The sequence below is a fragment of the Podarcis melisellensis genome (assembly GCF_964234715.1).
Source record: "Podarcis melisellensis genome assembly, chromosome: 1".
NCBI classification, from domain to species: domain Eukaryota; kingdom Metazoa; phylum Chordata; class Lepidosauria; order Squamata; family Lacertidae; genus Podarcis; species Podarcis melisellensis.
Window position 1 is genome coordinate 43,258,645 of NC_138528.1, and position 25,714 is coordinate 43,284,358.

Consider the following 25,714-nt stretch of genomic DNA (forward strand, 5'->3'; position numbering starts at 1 on the left):
GAATACTTTGGGATCTTTATTAATTTAGTGAAGCAGAATATTAGTTGTTATTAAGTGTATTATTTTAAGTGTTGTTTGAATACTGTTCTCTCTCTCTCTCTCTCTCTCTCTCTCTCTCTCTCTCTCTCTCTCTCTCTCTCTCTCTCTGTGTGTGTGTGTGTGTGTGTGTGTGTGTACCAACTAATCCCAAAGACACAGAATTTGGCTGCAGTCACTTTTTTTTATAAAAGCAAAGTGTGTGGTGATCTGCTTCAGTGTTCCATTCCCCCCCCCCCAGTACTAGTGTCTTGATGTGGGATGTATTCAGTGAAGCAAGAACTTATGCAAGAGCATAATCTTGTTGTATCCCTTCTGAAAACGTCCTCTTTGCCAGGGTGTGTCTTTTTTACTATTTGACATTTGCTCTGGGCTGTTTTCCACAAATGGCTTGCCAGTCTTTTTTTTTTTTTTTTAAGGGCAGGGAACTACCTAAAAATTCTAGTTTAGATTATGAAACACCTAACTTGCTCCAAGACATTGTGCCACAACTATTCTATTAATTGCTTTTTATGTATTGTTTTTCTGGTGTTTTATTTTTGTTGATTCATATGTGCAAGGTTTTAATAATTGTGATAACAACACACCTTTGAGACTTGTTTTTGTTATGGAAAGTGGGCTAGAAATAGTCCAACCACCCTCCAAGAAAATGAGGTTGAAATCTACCCTGGAGGTTACTACTTTTCATTGCAGAATTTACACAGAAGTGGACCTGTTGTCATTTACACAGTATTAAGTAATATCCTCTTATTTCAGCCACTTACCATTTACAATTTGCCTATTGGGGTAAAAAAAGTAGTCCCATCCCATCCACGTAGTTCTCAAGCAAAAACCAACCCAAGGAAGCAGACTGACAGTAGGCACGTGGTGTTATTTTGGGGTGTTTTGCCAGCCTGAGACACATTTGAATTGGTTTTGGGGTAGAAAAATGCCCCATAAAATTGGCCATATATTTCAGTTTCATATTTTATTGGTAGACACTTGGGGCAGAAACCCTGCAAAACTATCTGCGCCCAATCTTTTAGTTTTATTGAAATATATGTATATTTAGGGTTAAACCACAGAGCCTAGGACTTGCTGATGAGAAGGTTGGCGGTTCGAATCCCCGCGATGGGGTGAGCTCCCGTTGCTCGATCCCTTCTCCTGCCAACCTAGCAGTTCGAAAGCACATCAAAGTGCAAGTAGATAAATAGGTACCGCTCCAGCGGGAAGGTAAACGCCGTTTCCGTGTGCTATTCTGGTTTGCCAGAAGCGGCTTAGTCATGCTGGCCACATGACCCGGAAGCTGTACACCGGCTCCCTCGGCCAATAAAGCGAGATGAGCGCCGTAACCCCAGAGTCAGCCATGACTGGACCTAATGGTCAGGGGTCCCTTTACCTAAATGCATTTATATTGTAGTCCAACACTCACCATACTTAAATTAAGCAAAAAAAATAATAAAAAAAAGGAAAGGAAAGGAAAGGAAAGTTTCAGTTATTATTCCAGTCACTATATCTTTCAATGCTATGGGTTTGTTAGTCAGTTTCTGAACCCATAGCCTCTACAGGCATTGTGAGCCAATGGCTCCATACAGTGGTACCTTGGTTCTCAAACTTAATCCGTTCCAAAACTCCATTCCAAAACCAAGGTGCGCTTTCTCATAGAAAGTAACGCAAAATGGAATAATCCGTTCCAGACTTTTAAAGACAACCCCTAAAACAGCAAATTAACATGAATTTTACTATCTAACGAGACCATTGATCCATAAAATGAAAGCAATAATGAATGTACTGTACTATAAAATAAATAAGACAGTATTGTAGATGATAAAAATTAAAATTATTTTTTTTTCTTACCTGCACTGATGATAGTCATTGTTTGGATGGGGAGTTTTTATCCATTTCCACAGTCACACAATCAAACAATCAGTAGCTGAACTGGGTTTCACACAATCACAAAAATGAATTAACCAAAAAAGCCTCAAAAACAAAAATGCAAAATAAATAGCAAAAACAAAAGCACCAAACTTAATCTGTTCCGGAAGTCCATTTGACTTCCGAAATGTTCAAAAACAAAGGCGCAGCTTCTGATTGGTGCAGGTGCCCTGGAAACAATAGCCGACAACCGTTTCCGAAAAACGTTCGAAAACCAGAACACTTGCATCCGGGTTTTCAGAGTTTGGGAACCAAGGCGTTGGAGTACCAAGGCATTTGAGAACCAAGATACCACTGTACTTTAAAGTGACATGAGTTCTGTGATTGGAATACTTGGGGTCTTTTTTCTTTTATTAGTGAGGTTGTGGATTGAGCCATGTGTGCTATTAAGTTTTACTCCTAGGAGAAAATATCGGCTGTGAGCAGGGCTGACTTATAGCATGGAGGGAAAGGTCCCAGTCAAGATCTGGTTTGACTGTGAGAATGAATGTAATTTATTATAATGCTTGTGGTAGTCCTGTATGCCTTTGGATGTTCGAACAGGCGCTTGCTTTTAAGAGACAATGCAATCTCCTAAAAAATAAACCCTGTTAAATCAATCAATGAGAATTACTCCCAGGTAAACATGTATGAGGTTGTTCCCTGAATCATGTCACTTATTTCTGTTGTCCCAGTTACTTGATAAATTTTGTGATTCTCTGTTTATGACTTTTTTTTATTGTGCTTTGCTTTGATAATGTTTGTTGAAAGGTGGCTTATACAGTCTTCTTGTGCATCATAACTATTGAAGTGAGGCTGCCAGATGCAATACTATACAGTACTGATCCTTGTGCCTTAAATAGCTGTGAAGCAGGGAACATTTTGTTAAATGCAACACTACACACCATTGCAAAAAGGATGAGAGAAGCTGCCCCCAATAAAACTATCTCTTCTGAACGAGTACCGGTAGTAAAATGACAGCAGTCCACCCATGTGGAGTCTAATAGCTACTGAATATCGTCAAGTATGTAATTTTAAAGAAAAGTTGGGATAGGTTTCTTTCCTGTGTTTTCATGTGGGATCTAAAACAATAGACAAGTGTAGACTTGAAAGTGGCATGCCTCATAATCTCAGATTAGTTCAAACGGACTATCTTTAGGGATTGCTCTGCTAGTTAATTGCCTTTTTAATTAAAGATCTTATTTTTACTAAAAGTTCCTTTCTAAAACATATATAATTAGAATGTCCCCAGCCTACTCGTAATGTTTTTGTAGATTGTTAGACTCTTTGTGCACTTTCAGACTGTAACTATTTTCAGGTGGGATTCAAATTAAGGTTGTGTAAGTATAGTTGATTGTGAAGGCTTTTGCAACAGACCCACTTTCACAAAAGCTCAGCCTATGGTAAGTGAAGGGGAATGCACTTGAAAGTTTGGGATAGCACTTCCTTTGATGCAACATCATCTCTAACCGCCACTCAAACAAGTTGGAATGAATGTTCAATAAATAGCCAAGATTGTCTAATCTTCTTGCAAACAAATCAGGATGAATGCTCAATAAACAGTTGCCTGAAAGCACCCTTGGTGCTTTCAAAAGTAACTATTGTTTATTCATTTCATTTCTATACCGCTTTCTATTTTTAAGAAAAATATTATAACCTACATTAAAACATCAAATAAAACAATCCAGAATAAAACATTGCTGAAGAAAGTCAAATATAAAGTATACATTCAGAGCAACATAATTAACAGGAAACCAAAATATTATCTTAAAGTTTTCAAAATAAAACGTTACAAAAGGAGGTCAACTACAAAATGCATATTTAATACAACAAAGTTAACAAGAGGTTCCTTATGCATTTCATAAGAAAACTTTAATAAAGGAAGTCAAATATAAAATGCACATTTAAAACAGCATAATTAGCAAGAGAATAATATATTATCATAAGCATAGAAGGTATCTGCTGCCATTGCTGCCAGTCCTGTCAATGGTGGTTCATGCTGAGCAGTTGTGGAAGCTTAGGCTCAGTGAACTGGGCCCGACTAAGAAACAGCCAAGATTGTGATGTTTCTTATAATAAGGTTTGTTGCCAAATTACTTTAAACCTAGAATTAATTGTGATCCTTCTTGATTTGCCATTGCTGAGTTCTGCTCCCAAATATTTTGCCGATGAGCCACTATTGTTGTGATAACTTATCTGTATCACACTTCAAAAAAGAAATCACAATGCCATGTACCTTGTAATATTTGCATTCTCATACTATTTTAACCTTGTTTGTGTGTAAAACTACCTTCAGAAATCCTGCTCCAAACACTTGTGAGAATAATGAGGCGTATACAGTATGTGTGTAGGAATGAAGATAAAAAACAACAACTCTGAATCTTGTGGTGTGCAAAAGTACATGCACTGAAATATCTGAGACCTTGGATTCAGGTGAACAATTCAAAAGTAAAGGAAGCTATGATTCATAAATTTTGTTCAGACCTTGTTTCAGAGCAGTGGGTTGTTTTTGCAAAAATTCATTGCAAGCAGTTCATAGAGTAAGTTTCAACATGGAAAAGTAAGGCAGAGGAACAGGGTTGTCCCTCAGAGGTCTGTGCTTTGCACATAGAGGAGGTCCCAGGTTCAGACCCTGGCAGAACTTGGAGGTAGTCCTGGAAAAGATTCCTGTCTGGTCACTGTGGACCAGGGGGGCTAACCTCTGATGATGATGGACTACATCTCTGATCTTGCCCAAGTGCTAGCTGGGCCTAATGGGAATTAAGACTTCAACAATATCTGGAAGACCTTGGGAGACTCTGAGGTAGACAGTTCCGAGCTTGTTGGACCAAGAGTCTTACTCTATTTGAAGTAGGTTTATATGCTGTTTCCCCCTGCCCCAACCTTCATGGCAAGGCTGACAAGTAACTTGTGTCTGTGAAGTGTGGAAAGACACACAAGTGACTCTTACTGTTCCTATACTTGTCTTTGGCATAATCTCCAAAAGCAAGACTTGAGTGGTCACCATCAGCCACAAAAGAGATATGTGAGCTCCACAGGTTTGGCTTCAAAATTTCTTCTGGGACAATAGTCCATTTGAGCTTAGTGAGGTTCTTCTACGAAGGAATACCACATGGAAAAATCCAGTACATATTCTTCCATGTGTTTCCTCTGGAAGAAAAACACTTTGGAGCTGCAGGCCCAGAGGCTTCTGGGTTTGCTTGCTTTACTGGTTACTGTTTCTAGGAGGTTTAAAAGAACGAGGGAAACTCCCTGGTGTGTGCCATCACCTGTTGTTGCCTTAAGGTTTGTTGGCAACCGTTGGGTGTGCTTCTCTTTTGAGCTGCCTTTATTTTGGCTCCCAGGGCCTTGGTTTGTTGAGAGGAGCAACCTGATGCTCCTTGGTGCAGGCAAGTGAAGTGTAAACACTGTTGTAAATTTCCAGACTTCCTAGGACAGAGCTGCATGGGGTTTGGGGGCGGGGGGGGGGGGGAGGGAGAGCCCAGAGGGCTGGAGCATGTTATTTTTGAAGTGCCTAGCTCTGGGGGAGGGGGGATATTTTGCGCCTGGGCACTTTTGCACTGGGAGAAGAGCAGATCCCATTACTCTGGTGTTCAGTGTTCAGAAGCAGTTAGGAGAGGAGGAAAGATTTATGAATGCAATCTGTTTATAAAATGTCAAGGAGGAGGATGGGTTTCTTTTGCCTAGGAAGTACCTATTCTCTGGAAATCAGAATATGCAAGGAGACCTTGCAGAATGAGTACTGGAAAATGCATCCACAACAAAATGCAGCCCTCTCCTTTTCCCTCTGCTGTGCTATGTATTTCCAGGCCTGGTTTGTGTATGTTCCCTCTCACTGCCACGCTCTCTTCTTTAACTTAAGATGGCTTTAGCAGCTTTCCCCCAAAGGAAAGAGCTGAAAAGATAAACTGTAAACAGAACCCTTGTGTTTTGAGTTGAAGGTGATCAAGTGAAACTTGAGCCTAATTTTTTATGTTAAGTCAGGGTAGCCAATGTGGCAACCTCCAGATGTTACTGGACTGCAACTGTCACCATTCCTAACCATTAGCCATGCTGGCTGTGGCCAATGGAAACTGTAGGTGAACAGAATCTGGAGGGCACCATATTGGCTAGGCTGTGGTTGCTGGTCCCTTGGATCATGCACAGCTCTAGTAATGTTTGCGTAGCTGGATCACTTGGGTGAGGGGAGCATGATGTTAATGTGACTGACCACATGATGCCGAACATCCTGCAGAGTCCAGATAATTGCACTTTTTAAAAGTGGCAAGGGATCAAACCACGAGGACACAGGCCTTTAATCTTATTTCGCAATTACTGATGATTGACACCTGGTTTGGGCAGGCTGTGTGTCATCTCTCTTTCAATAAAGTGTAGCAGAGCTATTGACAAATAACCCAAAGCATGAAATACTTCAGACTGGAACCTCTATTTCCATTTCAAGCCTTCCTGTGTTTGAACAAATTTAGGTGAAATAGCCCAAGAAAGATGTATCAGCAGATTCAAGAACAACCCCAAGGTTGGCCATGATACTAATAACTTTAGGGGGAAATTTACCAAAGAGGAGCCCCCCCAACCCAAACCAACATGGCCTTGGAATGTTGACTGACTTGGATAAAAAATTCTGACATCCAGATGGGAGGGAGGGAGAATGCAATGGGTGGCTGAAAACAGGAGAAGGTGACTTTTTAGATTGTTGCCATTTTTGGGTAGGATTCAGTCACACTCTGGTGAATTCAGGTTGCATAACAAACCTGCTTCGCCTGAATATGTGTATTTTTACAGTAAAGAAAGTGATGGGACAATACAATGGAAAGTGTGGAATAACTTGCATTGAGGCAACATCGTCGTATCTCGCCACAAATCATGACAAATGCTCAAGAAACAGGTCATTTGGAAGCACCTGCATTGCTATAAAAAGGTTAGACTATGTATGGATTTTCACACTCAAAAGCTGTTTTGACATGTCCCCAAAGAGGAAGGTGAATGTTGTCCGTAGAAATCCATGGAGAAATCCAAGGTTCTAATGCACTGTGTCTACATCATACCACCAGACCCCAAAATGGGATGCCTCCTCTTCCTAGATCAAGCAGTGACTTTCTCTGGCTGTAAGGGTTATATAATAGTTTTATTGCATTTTATGAGAACCCTATAAGCTGAGATTCATGACCTATATAAGGAATAGGCTGGTGGAGCTCATTTCCTCCTGTGTAACTTTTCATATCTTAGTGAAAGGAGGGTGTGCTTGTCTATAAGATCCAACTTCAAAATAATGAAACCAGCTCAAGCTCTGCCTTAGCTTTTGTTCTGTATGTGTGTTTTTCTTTTGGAAAGCCGTTGGCCTTTTGACATTCCATCTGGGGGCAATGGCAGCATGGGGTTCCTTCAGGAAACGGCTGCCACCGTTGTTTCATTCCATGCTGGTTTCCTTCCCATCTGCATAGCAGATGGAAGCAAAAGTGGAGCCAGAGTGCTCTTCTAGGAATGTAGGAAGCTGCTTTATACAGAGTCAGATCAACGGTCCCTCTTGCTCAGTATTGTCAACACTGGCAGCGGCTCTCCAGGGGATCTCTCCCAGACCTGGGGCTGGGACTGTGACCTTCTGCATTCAAGTCAGTTTCTCTACCACTGAGCTGCCCAATTCAATGTTCCATATCAGTGTTAAGTTCCTCCCACATCAGGCATGTACTTTCTATTTACCCCAGCCAACAAACCTCAAGACTTCTTCTAGTCTTCTGGTTTGGGTGCAGCCTTGCAGTCATGCTCCAAAGCTTTGGACTGTCTTTGTGTGTGTGTGTGTGTGTGTGTGTGTGTGTGTGTGTGTGTGTGTGTTGAGGAAGCAGTGGGGAATCCTTCCCACAGTGGCAGATTTTTCCCTTCTATGTGTCTGGATTGGCCATCTGCGGCGCAGCATCAGGAGTCTGTGGGAGCCAGATTACAACATGATTTCTTTTTAGGAATGGCTGTGGGTTTTATTTGGGAGAGGTGCCAAATACCTGCGCTTCCAAGCAAATAAAAGATCAACAGCTCTGTACACACTCCAGTTTACTCTGCATACAGTGTGCTCCCACTGCTAGTTTGGAGTGCATGCACATGACATTAGCCACAGTCCGTATCTATCTTGTCAGTTCTTATGAAATACTAGGTTTTGATGCATTTCCCCCCAAGCCACCTTGATCCAAATTGAGAAAAGAATGACCTAGTTGTGTTGTAAGCCTGCAATGTGTACGCAGCCAATGAGTAAGAGTCCTGATAGCTAGATGCTACCTCCAAGTTCAGAGGCACCATACTGAATACCGAAAACAGTTACTGGAGAACAGCAACAGAAAAGGTGGGCTTCCCACATGCATCTGGTTGGCTACTTTGGGAAATGGGATGCTAGACTAGATGGGCCTTTGGTCTGATCCAGCAGGGACACTCCTGTTCTCTTGAACTGGAATGAAGGAGGTCTGTTGGCTTTGTCTGAAAAAGAATCTGAAAAATGTCACCCTGATGTACAATTTCTCTTTGGTGTGGAAATATGTATCTGTTGACCCAGATCACATCCTATCTTCATGGAGATTAGCGTGAGAACTGTCATTAAATCCAGCTGAACCACGGCTTCAGGAACTAACTGGTTTCAGCTTGCATATGTTTTTTACATTTTCGGAAGTTAATTCAAAACTTACGATGGCCACATTCTCTCTCTCTCTCTCTCTCTCTCTCTCTCTCTCTCTCTCTCTCTCTCTCTCTCTCCCCCCCCCCCCCCGTGTCTCATGGATTCTTCCAATGTTGTGTGTGTGTTTGATCAAAGCTTCCTCAGCGATATTTTGCAAATGGCAAAAAGCTGACTGTTAGGAAAATGAATGTGTGTAAAGCTGTTTTGGGATCAGAGCAGAGATCTGTCAGGGACGTGCAGCTGCCAAGCAACTTGTTTAGCTCCTTGGTGCGTTGCTCCTGCGAAGGGAGGCAGCGAAGCCGTTTTCTAGCTGAGCCGCAGAAGTAAGGGCATTTACATGAAGCTATTTCCAACCACTGTGGTCTGAATGTATGTGCTCCAGTGTTGGATTACATCTGTCTGGAAATAAACTCTGGGGCCTCTTTGTTTCTTTAACCATTAACAATAGCTGTGTTTCAGCAGTGTATGTACCAATAATATGGGCCCCTTTGCTCTCTCTGAAGTGTAAAGGAGGCAGGGCTGCTCACTTCCCTAGTTGTCTTTTATGAAGTAACCTCTATTTTTTCAACAGGATATAATCAAACCCCAAGGAGGTGTCCTTTTTAAAAAGTAAATCTAGAAATGGTATGGTTCCCTGGAAATAGCACCTCCATTTGAACTTTATTGGCAGCATTGCTCCATTACTGAGCTGGGAGGGTTTTATCTATACAGTCAGAATGAATTTCAGACACAAAAAAATGTATTGAAAAATATGCCTTGCAAGCTGTCTGGCCCCCAAATGGCAGCTAGGCATTCCATTTTGGTGACTGTAACCCTGGTTTAAGGAGCCATTTGGCGCCTAGCTTATATATCTTGAGTTTCTAACACTGACCACCATTATGGTTTATGGTTCTTCTTCCTCAATAAGTACCATGCATTGTGGGCCTAATGAACTGCCCCACCATAACACCTTCTCATTCCTGTTCTTGAAATGACATGCCATCCTCATGAATTCCTGGTTATCTTTGTGGCAGAAGAAATGTGAGGCCAGAGTGCTAGTGGCGCATGCGTTGTGCATGCAGTATTGAAACCCCTTTCATTAAGAATAGTGTCACCTGATCATGTAGACAATGGGAGATAAGCAGCTTCTGGCTCTGCAGTTGGATTAGCAAAACCTCATTCCCCACAAGTATCTCTCATTTGTGTGTGCACACATGCGCCATTTGGTTCACCACAAAGCCAGAGGGCAGAAATGAAACAGCTGCCTCTCCATGTGTCCAGAGCTGTTATTGAGTGTGTGCTTTCTTACATTTTAAGCTGATGCTACTCTGCAACTTATGGGACACCAAATCAAAGCACAGACTTGCAGTAGAATATTGTGATCTGTTAGATACCTTGGTTGACAAACGCCTTGCGACTCGAATGTTTTGGCTCCTGAACACCGCAAACCTGTAAGTGAGTGTTCTGGTTTTTGAACATTCTTTGGAACCCGAACATCCGTCATGGTTTCTGTGGCTTCCGATTAGCTGCGGGAGCTTCCTGCAGCCAATTGGAAGCTGCACCTTGGTTTCCGAACGTTTTGGAAGTCGAACGGACTTCTGGAATGGATTCCGTTCAACTTCTGAGCTACAACTGTACTTGTCAGCCTCCTTCTTTGTTTTGTTTTGCAGTTGCATCAAGTTAAAAGAAACGAGAGGTTATCGCTCTCAGGGAAGGGGTATACATTAGTGCTAAAGCCAGAGCTGGTTGAAGTGCCCTCCTCAGGCAGCGGAAGTGCAAGAGGCAGCACTCCCCTCGCCCCACCACTTCTGCTGCTGAGAGGCCTTTCAGTGTGCCGTGTTGCCAGTCATCTTCCCTCACCCCAGGTGGAGAAGCCGAAAGAGCAGCAACACTCTGAGATGTGCCCTGGCTTCAACCATGTTTGGCAAGAGCCAGGGGGCTCCTGTGCACTGGTTGCTGGAGGGTGGCAGGAGCCAATTTGCAACACTGAGGAGCACCCTGGCTCCTGCTGAGTGTGGTGAGAGCTTAGGTGTTCCTGCATGCTAGTTGCTGCTCAGCTCCCTCCCAAGCCTTCTCTGGGTAAAGGTGCTGCTTTGTATGCAGAAATCCACTCACCCCCTTGGTACAGCAGTGTTGCGGGACAGCAGAGGCTTCACTGGTGCCCCGACAAGGGAGCTTGAACTTCAGTGCCCTTCACTGCCTATCAAGAACTAGATCCTAGCTTGCACTCTGCTTTGGCAAACAGGGATGCAGGCTGGGACTTGGGCTGTGCCAGGGAGCTGATGGTGGGCTTCCCTTGGATCCGACCCTTGCCTATTTGAGCAGCCTGCACCTGGAGTACTGCCTGTTCATTCCAGGTAGGCCTGGAAGAGAACCCTACCTGAAACCCTGGACAGCCACTGTCAGTCAGTGTAGGTAATAATGGACTAGATGGACTAACCACCCAATGATCTGACAATGTACCTATGTTCTTATGCTTGATGGACCCTCTCCCCCGGTGGTTTTACTGTCCGTTGCTGTTGGGCTGCATTGCAAAAAGTCCCCATCATCTCCAGGTGATAAACTGGGAGAGACTCCTGCCTGGAGAGCACTTGCAGCCAGAAAAGGCTGTAGTAGAATCATAGAATCATAGAGTTGGAAGAGACCACAAGGGCCATCGAGTCCAACCCCCTGCCAAGCACATAGTCCAGTGGTCTGGCTTGGTATCTGCCAGCTTCAAATCTTACTGAAAGTAGTGGAAATACTTGGATCTTGCTGCCTTTACCCCCACTCCAGGCCTCTGCTGCCCCTTCAAACATAAGTTACACTGAGCAGGCCTGTTTCCTATTCCCTTCACCTCCCATCTTTCCAATTGCAGCTGCAAAGGGTTTCGTCTTGGTGGCCGTCCCTCGCCTTCACTTGAACCAGATGTACAAATTCAGGGTGTGTAGCTTGTTATATTTGTTTGCTTAAATGTGCAAACACAGTTTACTTCGTAGCTCATGTGGTGGTTCCTGCTGCTGTGCTCCAGATTGAACTAATGACCTTGAGAGCTAAATTAAGTAGGAGCCTTTTCAAGCTGACCTATAAAGCCTCTGGTGGCATGGCTGTGCTGTAACGGGCTCTATTATGTTCTGCTTGGAACTTGGGAAGAGGACCAGAAACCCCTGTGTTAAAAAAAAAAAGAGGGCGGGGGGCAAACATGAAGAGTAACCATTTTTACAGACTGTACTAAATTGGTACAAGCCAGTCTTAGATTTTTGAGGCCTATGTTCCGTTTTTATCTCGGCCAGTGGCCTTCAACTAGTCACTATTTATCTCAGCCACTAGTCTCCATGCTAATGTGGAAATAACCATGATCTACTTCATAGGGCCCTCATGAAAAGGTGGAAACATAGGTCCAGTTGCATGCCAGAAAGTTTGGCTTGACATGTCATCTGAATCGGGGCTTGTGGTTTATTCGTTTCCAGCATCCCTCCCTCACTGTAAGTCAGACTCTGGCTTGCTTCCATATAGTGCAGGACCAAGAGAGGAGTGCTGTGACAACTCTTGAGCAGTGTGCGCTAGCTCGGTGCTTGTTCACATGAAACCATTGTTTAACTATGGTTTAATGCAACATACAAACCGGGCCATGCAAAATCATTCCACTGTTCTTGCAATCCTTAACAGGGTGAACCAGTTTTTTTGTTGTTTAATGAATGGAAGTGATTGTGTCCACTTTAGATGCAAAACGTGTGTGGGCTTGATAGCGCAGAACAAGTAACTATTCAAGTAGTTAGGAATGGTTATTCAGGTTGCAAAGTTAACTTCCTCATTTCTACAGTGTGAATCCATTGATTCATAGTTGCTCATTGTGAAAGACACAGAGAAAGCAAACTGTATTCTTCTATGATCAGGCAAATTCTTCCTTGCAGTACCTGAACTGCATAGGGCCATTTCACACATAATAATAGGCAAGCCGGTTACAGTGCTCTCAGTGTACCTGTTCAGTACACATTCATCCTTTACATTTTTTTTTAGTGTGTGCCTTAAAACATAGGGTGTGAGATGATTTGAAAGTTTACAAATTGAACCTGAAGTTGGCGCTCTGGGGGCTTCATAGCCATTTGTATAAAGGGTGAGGAGGGTAAGCCGACATCTTTATTTTCAAAGCCAAAGCCTTTAACATTGCTGAATCTTTTGATGCAGTACTAAGTTTCTGAAAACTTCAAATTCTGAGCAGTTGCGTGGTACCATCCATCTACAGGAATTAAGTCATTCTTGATTCTTCTCTCTCATTGCCTTCTTCCCCTCTGCATGAAATGCATGCAAATTGCCTATGCAAACTCATTTTGTTTGCTTGATTTATTGAATGCATGATTCAAAGTGGCACCAGCTTATTTGCAATGCTATCAGTTTTGATGAATGATCTGTGAACCGCCCTGAGACCTCTGGGTATAGGGCGGTATAGAAATTCAAAGAAGAAGAAGAAGAAGAAGAAGAAGAAGAAGAAGAAGAAGAAGAAGAAGAAGAAGAAGAAGAAGAAGAAGGTGGAAAGCTACTCCACACACTGTAGTGGAATCTTTGCCTCCCATATTGCAATCAAATGGACGTTTTTATTCACTAATGAGCATCCAGGTGGTCAATGCTAATGCACTACTGAAAGATGATTCGTGCTGGTTGCTTAGCACAGGAACTCTCTTCGGGGAAGCCACCTGTTGCTGAGCATTTCCCATGAAGCTTTAGAATGATTTTGGCATGCATTTAGAGTTGAATTTTGTGCAAACTCTCCAAGGTGAGGACCCCCCCCCTTTTCGTTTTCTTACAAGAGACAGAAAGCTCCTTGTAGACGTTGCTGAAATACTGACCAGGAGGAGATTTGTGTGGTGTATGTAAGTAAAACAATCTATCCATTGTTCAGTATTACTTGCCTGTGGGGCTTTCTGTTTAGCAGTGACATGACAAGTAAAATCGTGAACAATATTAAAATGGGTGCAGTCTGGAAATCAAAATGACAGATGCTAAGATGGGGATGTGACACACATCTACGGGGCATTTTATTGTTTTGGACAGAACATCCAAACCCTGCCATATCCCAAAGTCATTTTTAGAGATCCTTACCATGCTTGCTTGCATTTAACTGTGGCACAACTTGTGCTGACTGGAGTGAGAGAAGCGGCATGATAATAATACCTTAAGGCCCTGTGGGTCCTTTGTATACTAACTACAGTTTTCACATCAAAAATGGTTCTTAAATGTCAGAGATGATTTATCAAAGCATATTTTCTAACAAAACTGTGGCTGTTCTAAGTGAATTTCTTAATTCCAGTATGTAGATATTCCCAGATTCAGTTAGGAAGTGGAGGGATGGTGGTGGTGATGGTTTAAGACTGGGCTTGGGAATTTCTCATCCGGTGATGGGTCAGTGGTAGAGCGTCTGCTTTGCATGCAGAAGGTTTCAGGTTCAATCCCGGCTAGGAAGGACTAGGAGAGACCTGTCTGTGAAAACCTGGGGAGCACTTGCCAGTCAGAGATGACACTGAGTTAGATGGTGCAATGGACTGACTTCCTAGCTTCCATGTTAAGAGGAAAACCAGTAGTACGTAAGTACATAATATCTGTAATATGTGAAGCGGTGCTGAAATGGCAAGGAATCCATTTATTTTCAAAGTCTGTGCTCTACTGCTGTGATTATATCCCCTTCTCTGTGTTACTGCATGGAGCTGGATGGCAGCAAATACAATGACTCTCTTAAGCATTTCACTGCTAAGCTGACTGACTGTACACTAAGCAAAAGCAAAGAGGATGGTTGTGATGTGCCACTAGTCTTTGGCTCCCGTTTTTTTTTCCTGTTTTAGAAGGGATTCGGTATCTTTGAGGATTGTACATTCTCTCCTCGCCCCCCCACCCCTCCAACCAGCTGTACATGTAGCACGGTCAGCATTTATGCTGAACAACAGATGTGGGGAGGGGCTTAAGTCTCAGATGTTGGAAGGGCACTTGGCGATAATGTCCCCTCCTTTATAAGAAGCTTTATTCAACAGGGAGGAAAGACGGAGGAAATTGCTTGCAGCTGAGAGGGAGATTGATGCAGGGCTTGTGCGAGAGTGATTAACGGAAGTACATTGAAAGAGATCTAAAAGGATCAGTGTTAAAAAGGCAGGATTGGTTGAGCTAACAAGGTGAGCCACGGCACCTTTTGAGATCCATATTAGCTGATTCTATCCATTCATCCACCTTTCCCAGATTTTTTAAAAAAATATTAAAATATTATTATAGCATTGCAAACCCTCAGGAAGCTGATGTATTCACCACCACACCCTTCTTCAGTCAACGTACTGTGTCAAATATCTTCTTTAAAGGCCACTTCAGGCAAGATATTTTTCTCTCTGTGGATAAATAATTCCAGGTTGGAAGAAAGGGTGCACAGTCTGTTGTATAAAAACTATTACCTAACTTAGTGCTGTTCTGAAATGGGGTGTGTTGTGTGCTCTCAGCAAAACAACTGTATGCCTGAGCATCACACAAGGGCAGGTCTGTATATATTTAAAGCCATGGAGACTATCTGTGGTCCAATAAACTAAGGTATAAGCCCCCTACACTCAACAGACAGTACCACACTTATGTGCACAAAGCATGGGCTCTGCTAGTGTTGGTCATACAGCTGCCAGAGATAACTGTCTTTAATGTAGTGATGCTGAGTTCCAATGAACTGGAAACATCAGCTGAAAATAGCCATAGTTAAAGGGAAATAGCTTTCAAAAGTCCCTTTTAGGACTGAACAGGATAATGGTGCTATTACTCACTCTTTTATATAGTCTTTTCAGTGAAGAGCTTCTACTTAAGGAAATACTGTAGAATCACACTATTTATTATATTTGTTTTTGTGAAATGAGGCAGTTTGATACTACAGCTGTTTCCCCCCCAACCACACAACACTTCAATTTGCAATGCTGTGATGCAAATTTGAGTTGCTGTTGTTGTGGGTTGAGTTTTCAATATGTTTTGTTGTATTAAGTATTATATATTTTTATGCTGTATCTCCCTCTGGAAGATTTTACTAAAGAGCAGCTATAAATTTATCTAAATAAACAAACAGAAGACAGTGTTTATTTATTAATGTAACAAAGCAGCCAACTGGACAATCTGCTTGGCAGGTGAAATTCTGTTCTATAGGAAAGCTGCATTAACCTAGCACAGTTCTGGTGGATCTTGTCCCATTTTCTATTTAGATGTTCCTTGACTGTTCATTTCTAGTTATGAGCACTGATATTCTGGTATGAAACAGAAATAATCAGCAGAGGGAAAGGCAGAGGCAGCTTTCATAATCAAGGGGTGACTAACAGTCATAAATTGTAGCCTCTTCATTGCTCTTGCAGAAATGACTCCAACAGTCTTTTAAAACTACTGAACATTACTTATAGGAACTGTGCTTTAGACTTTTTTCTAACTCCACCAGATGCTTCATTTTTCTTGATTTTTATTCCAAAGCTTTGATTTGTGGCTGCTTTGCTGCATGTAAATTTTCTTTTCTTGTTCATAGATTCCTATTTTATTTTTGTAGTAGTGGATAAATAGAAATTTGGTTGATCTGCAGGAAGGCCAGGTACTTTTGACGTAGAAACATATGTGTAGAGCAGGAATGGGGAGACTTTGGTCCTCTAGATCAGGGGTCAGCAAACTTTTTCAGCAGGAGGCCAATCCACTGTCCCTCAGCCCTTGTGGAGGGACAGACTATATTTTGAAAAAAAGAAGAACGAATTCCTATGCCCCACAAATAACCCAGAGATAGATGCATTTTAAATAAAAGGACACATTCTGCTCATGTAAAAACACGCTGATTCCCGGACAGTCTGCGGGCTGGATTTAGAAGGCGATTGGGCCCATGCATTAGATGTTGTGGGATTAGATCTCCCATAGCCAATGGAAAATGATCATGGGAATTGTAGTTCAGCAACATCTGGAAGTCCAGGGAACCCAGCCCAAGCTGTTTCTGTTTGCTCTGGATATTTTTAATTTGAAAACCTGGGTGTATTTCTGTTACTGCATCTAGAGCTTAGATTCAAGCCTTGCAGTGGGTCTTGAATGTGTGGATTAAATATATGGACAGTATGGGGAGATGTGTGGCTTCTGGACCTATCTGGCTGGGGCTTGTCTATAGATGGTTATATGAAACCCTCTCTATCTTAATCACTTTCCCTATGTCAGGCTTTTGTAGGCCAGGCTTATTTGCTAGTCTGATAATCGAGAACAGCCTTCCCCAAACAAGTACCCTCTAGCATTCTTCCTGACGACTGGCTGCAGCAGATGGGAGCGTTAGTCCAAAACATGTGGAGGGCACCTGGTTGGGAAGAATCTGATCCTGTTGGCTACATGCCACCTTTGCTTTGCTTCACTCTTAAGGCCAAAGCAGATTAAATATGGAGGGTGTGACTATATTTCACACACCTGTGCTTTCCTCTTAAAATAGTGGCTGCGGAGTGAAGGAGGGCAAGTCAGGTTTTGGACCACAGGGTGTTGGCCAGGTCTAATTCTTCCCCTTCTGTGCTGCTGTCTGAAGTGGAAAGCCCCTTCCATGAATGTGATGTTCCACCATTAAGCAGAAGTTGTCATTGGCACCATGAGTGGGCAGGGAATGTTTGGGTCAGATAACATGTAGACAATGATGTATAAGCTAACCAGGGGATGAGGAAACTGGGTGGGTTGATAGGTAATGAGGCCTTTTTCCTGATGTCACTTTGCTCCTAGCTGGTCTCTGATACCCAGAGGTGAACCTTTTGGAGGAGAAGTGCTTTGTAGGTCAACGGGGCAGGGGAGGAGGATCATAGAATCATAGAATTATAGAGTTGGAAGAGACCACAAGGGCCATCGAGTCCAACCCCCTGCCAAGCAGGAAACACCATCAGAGCACTCCTGACATATGGTTGTCAAGCCTCTGCTTAAAGACCTCCAAAGAAGGAGACTCCACCACACTCCTTGGCAACAAATTCCACTGTCGAACAGCTCTTACTGTCAGGAAGTTCTTGCTAATGTTTAGGTGGAATCTTCTTTCTTGTAGTTTGGAACCATTGCTCCGTGTCCGATTCTCTGGAGCAGCAGAAAACAACCTTTCTCCCTCCTCTATGTGACATCCTTTTATATATTTGAACATGGCTATCATATCACCCCTTAACCTCCTCTTCTCCAGGCTAAACATGCCCAGCTCCCTTAGCCGTTCCTCATAAGGCATCGTTTCCAGGCCTTTGACCATTTTGGTTGCCCTCCTCTGGACACGTTCCACTTTGTCAGTGTCCTTCTTGAACTGTGGTGCCCAGAACTGGACACAGTACTCCAGGTGAGGTCTGACCAGAGCAGAATACAGTGGCACTATTACTTCCCTTGATCTAGATGCTACAGGGGGATACGTTGTGAGTGTGGGCAGGCTTCAGTTGCTATCACCCATTTGCCTTTTTGTTCTTCAGCATCAGTGCTAAGTTTTCCCTCAAGGCTTTGCTACCTCTGCTTTCACGGGCGTAGTCGCCAGGATTTGGGGGCGGGGCCAGGACTTTTGTTGGGTAAGAACCGAAGTGATTGGTCAGTAAGTTAAGTATTTCTATTGTTTTACTTGATCTAGGGGGGCAGCTGCCACCCCCCCCCACTACACCCATTTCTGCTTTTGTTTCTCTGTGGGCTTTTATACCCCAGGTACAGTGGTACCTCAGGTAATTCGTTCCGGAGGTACGTACTTAACCTGAAACTATTATTAACCTGAAGTACCACTTTAACTAATGGGGCCTCCTGCTGCTGCTGCGCCGCTGGAGCACGATTTCTGTTCTCATCCTGAAGCAAAGTTCTTAACCTGAAGCACTATTTCTGGGTTAGCGGAGTCTGTAACCTGAAGCGTATGTAACCTGAGGTACCACTGTATACAGATTCAGCGCACAGAATTTGTGTAATTGGAGGAGGAACCTGTTCCCTTGACGTTGCTGGATGTTGACCACCATCTCTGACCCATTGGCCATGCCCAGTGGCGTAGCGTGGGGGGTGCCAGGGGGGCCGGCCGCACCGGGCGCAACATCTGGGGGTTAGGGTTAGGGGGTGCAAATCCACGGGTTAGGGGGCGCAATCCACGGGTTAGGGGGCACAAATTGCTTGCCTTGCCCTGGGTGCTGACAACCCACGCTACGCCACTGGCCATGCCTGCATGGGCTGATGGGAGTGGGAGGCCCCGCAATGCCACAAGGACCACAGGCTCCCTCATCCCTTGGCTAATTGATCAGAAATGTAATATAATGGGAATGAGAGGTGGAGAACAGCCATGCTCTGTGAGACTGGAGTGGTGAGAGTCGAGGTTAAACATTGTGAGGGCACAGTGGAAAAAGGTGGGCCAAGGAACACATTTTCTCTCAAATGTGTCCTTCTCTGCTCTCTATTCTTCAGGCAAACTTTTGCAATGTTTTAGCTGCCTCAAATTAGTGATAAATTGGCAGGCACACCCACGCACACATTACTGTACAGTGTCAGCTGGCAGAGTGATTGGAATAGAAGCTGTCAGCATTTTGTATTACACCCCCCCTTTCACTGCCACCCCTGCTTTTCGTGTGTGCAAGAGATTCATAATACATAAGGGCCTATTGGCTTTATGCAGCATAAATGATTGATATCCTCCAGCAACTTCACAGCACACTCTACTGCAGTGGGTTGGTTGTGTGGACTTTTGATGTGGGAGAGCTGCACCTTGAAATCTAAAAGGAAAGGAGCCATTACAACTACTTGTGTCTGCGTGACAGAGAAAGAAAAGGCGGGGGAGGGGGGGAGAGAAAGAAAAACCCATTGTGATGCAAAGCATAACAGTCAGCTAAGAATTTGCACTTGAAATGCTTTGAACCTGGTCTGAGATGTTGATTTAGTCCATGGTTGATTGGGTTCCATGCATGAAATAATGTAAAAAATCAAAAGCCTGGATCACTTCTTAGACAAGCTGGCTGCTAAATCCCATCTTCTTGAGGGTTGCTTGAGAAACATAGAATTTTCAGATATTATTATCTGGAGAAGGGTTATCCGCAGGCCTCAGTTGAGGAATTTGCTTATTTGCATTGTAATCCTCTATATGTTTACTCCAAAGTCTTTCCTTTTGAGGATGCCTTCACAAGGCAGTTTATTGTGCAAACGATGTTCTCATGTATGCAGTGTTTGAGCAGTGTCTACAAGGCACCACCTTCTTCAAAATACCATATTCCTCAACCCACTCCCCAATTTAATCCAGTGTTAAGGTTTCCTTGTCTCCCCCCCTAATTTATTGGATTTTCCATGAAAACATTAAGCCAGTATTAAATGGGAAAATAATAATAATGCAGCACACAGAGAATGGGACTTCCTCTCCTCTCTCCATGCCACCTTCAAATTCTGTTCCTGAGGGTCCCTCCTACATGGGGGGGGGCACTGAAGGAGAGTGAAGACAAGGAAGAAGTTCAATTGGACAAGCAGATGCTTGCTGCATAAGCGGGGTGGCAGCATCGTATACGGCCCCGTGTTTTTTCTCCTTCTCTTTCTTTACCACATGTGTTGTTGCGGGATGAGCATAAAAACCCTCTTTCTGATTAACATGTTTAACACTGGTTTCCCCACTAGCTTAGGCACCCTTTGCTTTGACATGCACCGGGGTTCCTACTTTGCCACCTTCCAAATTATAGCAGATTTATCGTAAGTAGCCATGATCTAATCAAGTTTGATTGAAAAGCCATTAATATGGGATTGAAGAGCAGCAAGATGTGCATTGGGAAGGAAACACCACCTGTCTCCTGTTGGAGGAGAATGGTGTTGAAGTACCAGCCAGAGTAGGCAGTACTGACCTAGACAAATCAGTTGTGGGGGAAAAGGCAAATTCCATACCTAGGGTTCATTAGGAGAGGAACTGAAAATAAAACTGCCAAAATCATAAGAACATTATACAAATTTGTTGTATGACTGCATTTGGAATACTGTGTGCAGATCTGGTCACCTCGGCTTAAAAAGGATATTGTCAAGTAGGCAAAGGTTCAGAAAGGGGCAGCCAAAATGATCAAGGGGGTGGAGCAACTCATCTATGGGCAAAGGTTGCAGTAGCTGAGCCTTTTTAGTTTTGAGAAAATGTAAGTAAGAGGAGACATAGTCTAAAAGTTATAGGGTAGCAGGTGATGTGAGAGACCACTGCCTGAGAGATGGTTCCTTTCAGACTAGACAATACTGGGCTAGAGGGGCAAATGTTCTGTCCTTAAGGCACCTTCTTAGGTGATGGAGGCAATTTTTGTCCGTGTTGTCTCTGTCTTTAGTTGTGCTTCAAAGGCCTGCAAAACTTGATCAGAAGTGATAGCAGCATCAAAAGAAATGTGTTCATGCCACAGGCAACAATGGCTCTGATAAGACTTCTGGCTCTTCTAGCCTGTCTCCAGCCTTGCTATAGGCTTCCTTTGTTCCTCTTTTAATTATAGTCTCGTCCAAGTCTTCTAAAAGGGTGGTTGGAATATGTTTGCCCAACTCCTGAGAGAGCAAATGGGACTGCAGGTGGGAAAGAGGAAAAATTGAAAGATCCTCTTGCGATGTTGCAAAAGCAAAACAAAACACCAAGCTATTTTGAATTGGAAAATACCAAACAGAAGGGTGTGCATGTTTGGATGTGCATTCAGGATGGAAGCTGAAGCTGCTTATTTTCTTCTTCTTCCCGAACTTGAGTAACGTATAACTTAGTCTGCACGTTTAATTTCCTTCTCAGATCTTTGTGATGAAAATGGAAAACACCAAACCCTATAAAACAAACACACACGCACACATCCTAAACAAGCAGCGAAACCTGGTTGAGTGCCAGCCCTTTTAGCATCCAGCTTTAGCTCCAAGTGAATACATTACAGATGTGTTATAAGATCCCAAAATGAAGGCTTTACAGTGGAAATGCTGACAGCCCCCTAAGCGGAACAGCACACTGTAATTAGCGTTCTTCGGTGAATGTGCCAAATGAAGCCCAGCAGTGCTAAATGCAACAGCGCAAGCTTTTTGTTGTACAGCTGTATTAGGATGTGCATTCTGACAGTAAATCGCACTCTGTGGAACGTTGTGTGTGCTGCTATTCTTCCACAGATCTAACTGTTACCACTTGCAATGGATGAAGGGTGAGCAAGCACACACCTTTTTCTGTCCAATTCATCTGTAAGGTAAAGGTAAAGGGACCCCTGACTATTAGGTCCAGTCGTGACCGACTCTGGAGTTGCGGCGCTCATCCCGCTTTACTGGCCGAGGGAGCCGGCGTACAGCTTCCGGGTCATGTAGACAGCATGACTAAGCTGCTTCTGGCGAACCAGAGCAGCACACGGAAACGCTGTTTACCTTCCAGCCAGAGCGGTGCCTATTTATCTACTTGCACTTTGATGTGCTTTTGAACTGCTAGGTTGGCAGGAGCAGGGACCAAGCAATGGGAGCTCACCCCATCGCGAGGATTCGAACCGCCGACCTTCTGATCGGCAAGTCCTAGGCTCTGTGGTTTAACCCACAGCGCCACCCACGTCCCTAATTCATCTGTAGCAGCTTGTATTTAAAACTGTAGGGCAGCCTGACAGGTCTTGTTTCTAGAGCAGGGCAGGCCAGCATGCAGCCTGAGGGCCACATGTGCCCCTCAAGGCCCTTTTTGACAGCCCTCTGCAGCATTTGACACACATACCCCAGCCCTCAAGCTGCCTTCTCAAAGCTGGGTAAGCAAAGTCTGTCCTTTGGGAGGGAGGTGTGCGGGCTCTGACAAGGTCTTAAGAGTCCTCTGGCTTCCTCCCCAAAGTCTAGTTAGGACTTGCTCTGAACCAGCTTTGGGAAGAAGGTAGGACGGCTCTAGGACCTAGCTGGCTTTTGGAAGGCAGCACGAGGGCTTTAGGGCTTTCACATTTTGGTCTTGTGCTGCCTTGTACCCGTGCAAAAAGGCAGTGTATGGTCTGCAGGTTCCATGTCAAAGTACTCTTTCAGCCCACTTGGTATGAAAAGTTGGGCCGCCCTGGTCTAGAGTGTGCTTGTAGTGTGTCTGCAGCATGGCTGATTCCTATAAACTGCCAAGTGCCTGTGCTCTCTGCTCACTTTTCACCCATCCTGCAGGGCATGGCAATTCCACAGGTATTTCAGGCTGTGCAGTCAGGACCGTTAATTGACCAAACCACTAGTTTGAGTAAGTCTGTGCACAGCTCATCAAAGATTGGAAGGGAATATGACAGAGTAGCCTGTGGGAGTACATGTTCATTTTTTGTATCCCAGTGTAGTCTCTGGTCAAATAGATTTTGCGGGGTTTTGAGGGTCCAGAGGTAGTTGAGTGACCTGTCATTTTGAGTGAAATGACAGAAATGCCTGACTGCTAGAAAGATGTCTCCTAATGTCTCACAGACCTTGTTAAAATCAAGCATTGAAAATGAAGTAATCACATTCCCTTCCAGGATGGCTAAGCACTTCATGAGTTGCACATGCAAAAAGTAATTTGCCCATATGTTACTGATGTATGCATAACTTATTTGGTGCATTTGAGAGGCATATCTGTTGATTACAGTGAACACGGTCTTTTCTTACTGAGTTAAGGAATGAAATTATTGATTGCATTAAATTCTTCGACCTGGAGGCATGTGTGTTACGGCTACAAATCTTGGTGTATGGTTGGGATTTGCCAGGAATATTTGTGTGTTGTAAAGCCTGTTGGATATTGCCTGTCTCTGGAGTAGGTGGTGAAGGGAGGGGAGTGACTATGGGCTAGTTTAATGAAAATGCAAAAACAATTCTGAAAATGGCAGCTGGTTCCCCCATGCGAGAACAGCCTGGTTCATCTAACATCTTTTTCATATGCCCATGTATCTCATTGCATGAAGTAATTTGATGGTGCAGGGTGCCTGCGAGAGTTTGTGATTTTCTGCTTTTGCCTAGTATGTGGGAGGCCAGCAGTATTACTAGCTTTGGATTTCTCAGGGAGAAGCCGGCCATTCATTTCAAGTGAGCTGTCTCTGTAGCATTATATAGAATAAGGAACTCTTGTGATTTCTCAACCTTTTCCTATTTGAGAATATATATGTTGAGGTGAGTTGAGCAGAGCTATACACAGCATTCCAAATGCAGTGGTGCCATACATTTACATAATGACATTCTGACACTGGCAGTTTTATTTTCAGTTCCTTTCCTAATGATTGCTAGCATGGAATTTACCTTTTTCACAGCTGCCTCATACTGTGACAACATCTTCCCCAAGCTCCACTATGACTCCCAAGATCTCAGTCCTGCTCAGTTAGTAGAAGTTCAGACCCCATGAGCGTATATGTGAAATTAAGATTATTATTTTTTTGTTCCAACACGCATCACTTTACACTTGCCTACATTAAAATTGCATTTGCCATTTTCCTGCCCATTCATAGTTTGCAGAGGTCCTTTTGGAGCTCTCCACAATCTCTTTTTGTTTTAATAACTCTGAACAATTTAGTATCATTAGCAAACTTGGCCACCTCACTGTTCACCTGTGATTGTTTAATCAAGAAGAAGTTTAATGAAGAAGTTTAATGAAGAAGTTAAAATGCACAGATCTCAATACTGATCCTTGGAGGACTCTCAATCAATCAAATCTTTATTACGGCCATAGATCAGCATAAGGGTACAATCATTTAAAACCTGAAAAAATGATTTGTAAAACTAAAAAGAATTAAAAGTCTGTAAAAATTTAAAGGAAGCTAGGAAAGTCTAAAAGAAGGGTTAGGAACATTAGACGGGAGTGGCAAATCATAAGAGGTTAGTATATATAAGACTATAGCTATCAATCTACAGAGCACTCTGATATGAGTGCTCATTAAATCTAGTTTGTGGCACAGGTCATTGTCTGACGAATGCAGAATCTGGCAACACTGTATGTTGTGGCAGGGTTGGTATCTGAAAGCAACAAGAAGGTATAGAATTGTCCTGTGCACACCTTGCAGCAGTGTTGGAGGACTCTAATTTCTACACCCTTCCATTTTGAAGAACTATCCCTTTATTCGTACCTAACCACAAGAGGATCCACAGTTACCTCTTAGCTCTTGCTTGCATGGCTGTATGAATACATCCTTCAGAAATACATACTGGTAGAAAGAACAATGCTTGTGTTTAATTTTCTGAAAATCTCATTTGAAAAGATATGCTCATTTTGCAACAGGGTGGGATCTTTATCTTCTTCTTGGCTTTTTCTTTCTTGCTGCAAGGCATCCGGCACAAGAGAATATGAACCCTATGACACAGGGGTGGAGAGAAGGAAAAGATTGGCAGCAGGTTTTGACACCCTTTTCCCTTTAGGCCACTAGTTTGAATCCAAGCTATCTATGCTATTAACATATGAAGAAAGGACTTAGGAAATTCTATTGGAATGGGAAATGATCTTGCGAAAAGAAATGCTGTTGTAACCAGGCACCTTCTTGGGTAAATCTGGGCAGTCGGCTCCCATGGGCATCTTTAGGTGTTCCTTGAAGCTGGTTAGCAAGGCTAAGTGTGGGAGACTTTCCTTGTTTTGGAAGGCTGGAGTCCCTAGAGGACAGCTTTTAATAACCGCGAAGATTAATAACTGTGTCACCCATCCCCTACAGGCTTTTTGCAGATGTGGCAAAAGATATAACCCAACTATTGTAACTAAAAACAGAAGAGTCAACATTCAGTCTAGTAAAATCTTGCAAATAATGTTGTTGGAGGAATAATGTATGTGCACCATAAATAAAAGCCAAACACCACTTTGCTAAAGCACAGGGGAAAGGAGCATTGACAACATCGTGGCGCAACTCTATAGGAAGCCTTTTGCTAGCATTTATTAATATATTTTCTGCCATTCGCTGTTCTTCTGACCCAAGCCTACATGAATTGCTCCCTCATGTATTTGCTACTTTGCCACTGTTTGGCAGGCAGGATTCAAGACCCAGATTGGCAGTACATGAATGTGTGTGATGCAATGGGCAGGTTATTAGGTCTGGGTGTACAAGTCTCGGGTTCATATTTTTGCTCTTCATGTATAAAGCTAATTGGCTGGGCTTGGTTAAGCTATTTTATCCAGTCTCTAATTGCAATTGTGTGATTGCATGAAGTGATTTTTTTAAAAATCTGCTGGTAATATGTTTAGAAATAACTCTTACCTGGCTGGGAATATTGGATTCAGAGGCTTCAGGCAAAGGAAGTATGAGTCCTATAACCTTAAAGGAGGAATGCAGGTTGCGCTGT

General features: G+C 43.3%; 1 protein-coding gene across 5 annotated transcripts in view; it reads left to right on the top strand.

Moving 5' to 3' along the window:
• The window catches only part of MAPKBP1 (mitogen-activated protein kinase binding protein 1), a 122,536-nt gene that overhangs the window by 15,466 nt on the left and 81,356 nt on the right, over positions 1–25,714 (top strand). The window lies entirely within an intron of this gene.